Source organism: Lynx rufus, unplaced genomic scaffold, assembly GCF_022079265.1.
Source record: "Lynx rufus isolate CCGP_SWC_20201006 ecotype Redwood Valley unplaced genomic scaffold, mLynRuf1.p SCAF_20, whole genome shotgun sequence".
Taxonomy (NCBI): domain Eukaryota; kingdom Metazoa; phylum Chordata; class Mammalia; order Carnivora; family Felidae; genus Lynx; species Lynx rufus.
Window position 1 is genome coordinate 4,746,497 of NW_025814835.1, and position 7,054 is coordinate 4,753,550.

The window sequence follows — 7,054 nt, forward strand, 5'->3', positions numbered from 1 at the left end:
CTAGAGCCTTTGTGTTTGTTGTTTCTCCCCCTCAGGACATTCTGCTCCCAAGCTTCACATGACCGCCTCCTTCCCACCACCCGAGACTCAACTCAAATGTCATTTTCCAATTTAAAGTTGGCTCTCCTTTCATGTGTCAACTCCAGAGCCTGAGAAACTTGCACATATGCAAATCATACACAAAACAAATAAAAAAAAAAAAAAACAAAGAAAAATGCCAACTGGAAAGAATCCAAAGTCCATCAATAGTGGAATGGATAGATTGTGGTATATTCATGCAATGGGATAGTACAGCAAAAGGAAAAGGAATAGACAAGAACAGGGCATCAGCCTGGTTGGACCTCAAATCATAATGATGAATGTGAGAAAGAAGTCACAGAGGATGCACTTGGTGTTGAATCAACCCACACAACCTACAAATATATTGTCTGGGGATATAGCCACATATGTGGTAAAACCATAAAGAAAAACTATAAATAAAAGATAACCCTATAAAAAACTATAAATAAAACTATAAATAAAAAATACTTCCTGGAGTACAAGTGAGGCTGTGTCTCTGAACTTGGACGGTAGGATAAGGTCTTTGCTTTATTTTAAATCTTTAAGTTGCATGTGTATACTTTATAAATGCTTTTGAGTTCAGGGTATTTCTTTATGAAAAAAAGTTTTTTTAAGTTTAAGTTTTTTTAAGATGGGGAGGCGCCTGAGTGGCTCAGTTGGTTGGGCGTCCAACTCTTGATTTCAACTCAGGTCATGATCTCATGGTTGTGAGACTGAATGCCACGTGGGACTCCACAGTGAGCATGGAGCCTGCTTAGGATTCTCTCTCTGTCCTGCATGCATGCTCTTTCTTTAAAAAAAAAAAAAAAAAAAAAAAGAGCAAGATGAGACTGTAAAGCAACAGCATTATTTTTTCCTTATAATCATAATAATAATGTGAACTACGCTCACTCTGTGTATCTTGGTTCCCTCGCTGTTGAGTGAAGGGAATGGACTGGACCTCCTTCTGTTCTTACATTCTACCATTCAGCAAAGAGCAAGCTGATTTGAAGGGACCTTGAGAGGACATCTGGTTTATCTCCATACTTTCCAGAAAATTGCCAGTTAATTAAAACCAGTCCAGGCAAAAGTGAACCAGTTTGATTTGGAAATCCCACTCTCCCTCTCCCCAGGAAGAAATTACACAGCCTTGTTATATAATTAACTTTAAATATCTGAAAATTCTTCCTTCTGACCTATATAGATGGTTTACACTCTGGGGCCTCTTTTCAAACAATGATACGACACGTTCAAAGTTGAAAAGTCTGGGGATGCAAAGTCTAAATGGAGCTGCCTATCAGAAATGTCATGGTTCCCAACACCCAGATGGAACCCTATACCCATTCCTAGAGCACAACAGCGCAGAGATGTGGCAGGTAGTATATGTGTGTGGAGAGGGACACGGGGCTAATGCTCTCTTTGGCCAAATAAAATCTCTGTCAAGTTGCTGCTGCAAATACAACGTCCAGCAGTCTCTCAAAGGAGAACCTGTCTGATGCACGTCAATGTTCTTACATGGAAGGGACACACAGACTCCTGTGTTTCAATATAACTATTTTCTGATAATGTGGAAGAAGCATTCTGTTTCTCATAGCCCCCAGGATTGAACTGCACTTGAAATCAGGTTAACTAGAGCTAAATTTAATTATTGTGTGACCCGACTGGGTACATGCAACCTGGCGTATTGAATATCCTACTTTATGTTGTTTTTATTCTCAATTTCATCTGGTTATTTCCTTAGGGACCACAGAGCAATAGTAGGCAGCAAAGTAATGAAATGTGGTAAATGTGGTTAAAGAGAAATAGGGCTAAAAATACTTTCCTTTGTTTCATCTTAGCAGCCCCATATATAGCGTGGCTTACTTTACAAAGTCCTAACGCCAGTTCTGAGGAGGAAAAAGGCAAGCTGAATTTATTGCTGTGGGAAACCACGGAGCTTCCTCAATTTTATAACATAGGAGCTCTTTGTTTTATAGACATGCCATGAAAGTCTGGGTCATAATCATTACCTGCCATTTATACTGGGGCCCAAAGCAAGCTCGCTCAAGTTCGCAGGGACCTCTGGAGCTGGTAGATCGTGCGGGCCGCAGTCACTCTGCAAGGCCTGTGACATCTTCATCATCCACAAGGCATTTGCACGGCTGGGTGAGGTTAGCACGGAAATGTGGGAACACCAGATGGACTCATGATCTCTGAGGACACAGGCCTTTCTGCTTGAGAGAAGCCTACACTGGTTTCTCAAATAGTTCTCAGTGCTGTAAGCTGGGAGGATTTGGGGGTGCTGGCGTCACCCGACTAAGAGTGATTCTCAAGGGAAACAGAGGGGAGGGGAAGGATTCCTCTCCTACACCCCTCGGCTCTTGAGGGGCCTTTTCAAATGTCAAAGCTCCAGGCACCACCGCCAAACCCTCCCTCCATCTAGAGACTCACTGTGGGGAGTCACACGTGTTCTAAAGGGAGCGAGTTTACACGGGGGCGGTGAGGCAGAGGACAGAGTGAGAACTACTAAATGAAGAAAGGTTTTGAAACACTGCATGTGTTTGCAGATCGCTGATACTCATGAAAAGGATCACATCAGCATGTCTTCTAAACCCTTCTTTAATATCGCGTGTTAAGAAAATCTTGCACGGGGCGCCTGGGTGGCGCAGTCGGTTAAGCATCCGACTTCAACCAGGTCACGATCTCGCGGTCTGTGAGTTCGAGCCCCACGTCGGGCTCTGGGCTGATGGCCCAGAGCCTGGGGCCTGTTTCCGATTCTGTGTCTCCCTCTCTCTCTGCCCCTCCCCTGTTCATGCTCTGTCTCTCTCTGTCCCAAAAATAAATAAACGAAAAAAAAAATTAAAAAAAAAAAAAAAGAAAATCTTGCACGTCGTGAAGCAACGAGGTTCAGCAGAGAGATCGCTGCCCTGAGTGCTCTGATCGTCCAGGCCAGAGGATCTGGTCCCTTTGCATCACCCGCCCCCCACATGGCTCCAAGGTACAGGCAGGGAATGTCAGTACCCCCCCTCCCCTGCAGACGGCCAGGGAGGGGAGTCAAAGGGCCATCACAACACTGAAAAGCCCCGGGGTGCCTGGGAGGGTTGCCCACCCTGGTTTAGGGGGTCCACAGGCTTCCCCGGAGGGACTGGTGTTGGAAATACTGGCGGGCGATCACCAAGGACAAGGACCTGGTGGTCTGCCACCGCTGACCCCCCCCCCTCCGCCCCCAGCACAGTTAGATTGGTGTTTCCCACTGTGCAGCAGAGCGTGAGAAAAACACGTGTCCCAACGTGCTGGGCCATCTGACTCCAGGCCTCGCAGCTCTGCGTCAATGAAATGTCCTCCTCTTGCACACATGGGAAGCACTGCAGTGAGAGCCCAGTGGCTCTGCATGGATGTTTGCTTACATCTGTCATGTTCATGTTCTCGGTGCTTGCCTGGCAGTTTTGCTTGTGAGCCCTGTTCTTTGTCCTCATTTCCAAACTGGCCTGCTCTATGGGTCACCTCTTGCTGTGTGACACGCTAACCCTGAAACCCAGTGGCTTAAAACCACCGTGAATCTCTCTCGTGATGCGTGGGTGTCTGGGCTTCCAGACTGGCTTGGCTGTGGGAAGAGATTCCAGGGGCCACGAGTAGCAGAAGGAGAGACTCCCTGGGAGCGAGGTTCCTAACAATGCTCCCGAAATGCTGAATGAAGTCTATTTCCCACGGACTCTCCCCCTCCAACTTGTACTACTGACAGTAACTGTGAATTCTGTTCCCCCATACCCCATTCTCAAACAACGTAGCTTTTTGGTAACTACGTATTTCCTGTTTCTCTGGGTCTTCTTTGGGGGGGAGGGCAGAGGTGGGGGCATTTCCTCTCCCTTTGAAGTTTACGTGATATGCTAGGACATGGCTATTTCTTAATAACGCTTCCTACCGCACAGTATTGTTACTTATACTTGCTTTCCACGTTAATAAAGGAATAGCTTCCTCATGCACTGTTGTTCTTTATACTTAACCCTGAAGCAAATCCACGAAATAAAAATAAGAATGCCTTAGGCTCATATTGGTCACGCACAGCTGTCACGGAACTTCCCTCCTTGCTTTTTTCCTCGGGAACACCTCTCAGCATCCTCATTACGTGGATGTGTGTTGAATAAAACTAAGTCGGAAGCAGAGATTCTAAATGGGTTTCTAATTTCAGAACTCACATGAGTTGACTTTAAAACTGAGGTCCACAAGGTAAAAACCATGCAATAAGACCACTGTAGACTGAAGCTCGATTCACGGCTCATTTCACTAGCCATGCCTAATTGGAACTTTGCAAAGTGTCTGACCTGATTCCACCACTTGGTTCCATGCTATCCTGCTGCATTTCGGGTGCCCTCTGCCCTTACCTCATCCCACACACCTCAGTAAAGCAGCTCACTCTGCCATCGAGCCACAGTTACATTGAGAGTCTTGGACATCCACCATCCTTCCGAGAACTGTCAGAAAGCAATCCTTACGACCCACAGCTCCGTATTACCGTCTTATGGTCCCAGACAAAAGCCCCTTCAGTCCTCTGCACTGGGTGAAGGTTGTTTTTATTGTTTCCATTTTATTTTTCTCTTTAAAGAACAAAACCCTGTGTAATATAACACACACATTGAAAAGTACATAAACATATAGGTACTGTTTAATGAGCAATAATGAAGTCAATGCCTGTGTAACTACCACCCGGGACAAGAAATAAAACAGATGTTATCAGTATTTCAGAAGGACTGCCCTACCATCCACCTGCCCCCACTACTCTCTCTCACAATGCACCATTAAGCTGAATTTTTAAGTAATAATTCCCTTGCTTTTCTTCATAACTGTTCTACTTTTCTTGTGCTTGATCTGACTTGGGTTCACTGCTCTGACAGATGATGGGTTCATTTACTACACATTAAAGTTTGGTAGGAAAACCATTTTTTAAAACCATAATTAAATTGTTGTCGATAAACCCCTTTTTCTTTTTTCCCAAAAGAGGCATTTGTAGGCTGCAGAAACCTTTATCTTGTTTATGTGATTTCTTAAAGGATTATATGGTTGTCTGCAGAGAATTAGCACTTATATTATCAAAGATTTCTTTGTCTAATATATTTCAGCCTTTAAGAAGCATTGAAAGGAAGAATAAAATATTAATTATAGCAAAAAAAATCCTTAAACAATATGGTTGGATTTTTCCTGTTTTTCAACTTCATATGAATGGAAGCTCATTCCCATCTCACTTCTTACCATGTTAGTAAGATTCATAAAGGCCATTTGTGGCACGTGGGCCATTATGAACAGTAATTGTATGAAATCTTATTTATTTACGGTCTATTTTTGGGCTCTTTTGCTTCAGTGGTTTTGTCAACCTGAATAGCAATACCATATTGTTTTAGTTATCCTAGCTTTGTAGAAATCTTGCTATCTGGAGAGCAAGTTCTCTCTCTTCTTGTTTTTCTAGAAGAGTCTTTGTTTATTCTTGACTTCTGCATGCCCATAACAATTTTAGAATAAGCCAATCAAGTTCTAGAAATAAACATGTTGAAGTTTGGCTCAAAATCACAACTGAATCTTTCCATTATCGAGTTTCCAATCTATGAACATAAGCACAGGGCTCCATTTACTTTGATATTCTTTAATGCCATTCAAATGCCATTTAGTTTTCTCCCTAATGTTTTTGGTATTTCTGGCACTTTTATATTTCTGATATTATTTTAAATTAAATTCGTGGTTTGGGTTCTCTTGGATCATCTTGGTGAATTTGGGCAGAGACAACGGGCATGAGTTCCCCCTATTCTCACACTACAGCAGTGCACCCCCACAGTCTCCTGGGGGTGGTGACTGATTGGCTCACCTTAACCTTGGGCACCGTCTTCAGGGTCCCAGGAAACACGTCCACTGCCGAGTGAGGTGGGCATCTCCGTTAGGCTCCCGGGCTTTGGCAGGCACTCATGTTTTACATTTCTGTTCCCCTCACTCCTCCACATCATCAAAACACAGCTCCATTTCCATCTGGGTTATCAAATATCTTAAGAACAAAAGTGATTTTGAATTCTCTGTTTACCTTTCTCGTCTTCTCCTAGTATTTATCCTGGTAATTCTTCACTTGATCTTAGCCAAAAGGCCGAGAAGCGATTATCCTGGTAATTCTTTATGTCATTTTGGTTCTTGAATGTTTCTATGGACTCAAAAAAATTTATCCAGCATTATTGGTTGGTTTCTGTGACAGGTTTGGTTTAAGTAACCATTTTTGAAAACAGGAACTCCAACAAGGAAGCTAGTTGTCAAATTCTGACTTAGACCAGAACAAGTTCACTGAGTCCAGAACTGAAGGAGAAAGAGGGTAGGGGAGGCTCTCTGCTTCATAAAAGTGCCATCTTTATTTATCTCACTATGGCAGCATTGGTATGGAGCAAAATTCGAAATAGATTTGAAAAAAAAAACACACTTTAAATAAAACTTTTAATAGTTTAAACAGTATGTTTATAAAATTCCATTATACTATTCACTTTAGTTAAATGATTATGTTGATGTATGTTCCTTCTTTTTAAAAATTTTTAATGTTTATTTATTTTTGAGAGAGACAAACAGACACAGAGTGCGAGAGGGACAGGGGCAGAGAGAGAAAGGGAGACACAGAATCGGAATCAGGCTCCAGGCTCCGAGCTGTTAGTACAGAGCCCGATGCAGGCCTCAAACTCAAGAACCGTGAAATCATGACCTGAGCCGAGGTCAGACGCTTTACTGACTGAGCCACCCGGGCACCCTGACATATGTTCCTTCTAAGTGTAGACGCAAGATTTTATTTTAAGGCAACTTAACTCATGTTTTTCAGATATTTAAATGTTTTATTCCTGAATTATTTTAGTGGTGAGATAAGTAGATATATAATAAACCATAGAACCAATTATGTTTTCCCAAATTTCTCCTTGATTACAACTGCAGATTTCTATTTTTACGTAGGAATATAAGCTAGCAACTAGAAATAATTCCCATTGGTACTCTGGAAAAAAGCTAGTGGAACAAAGTTAAAAAA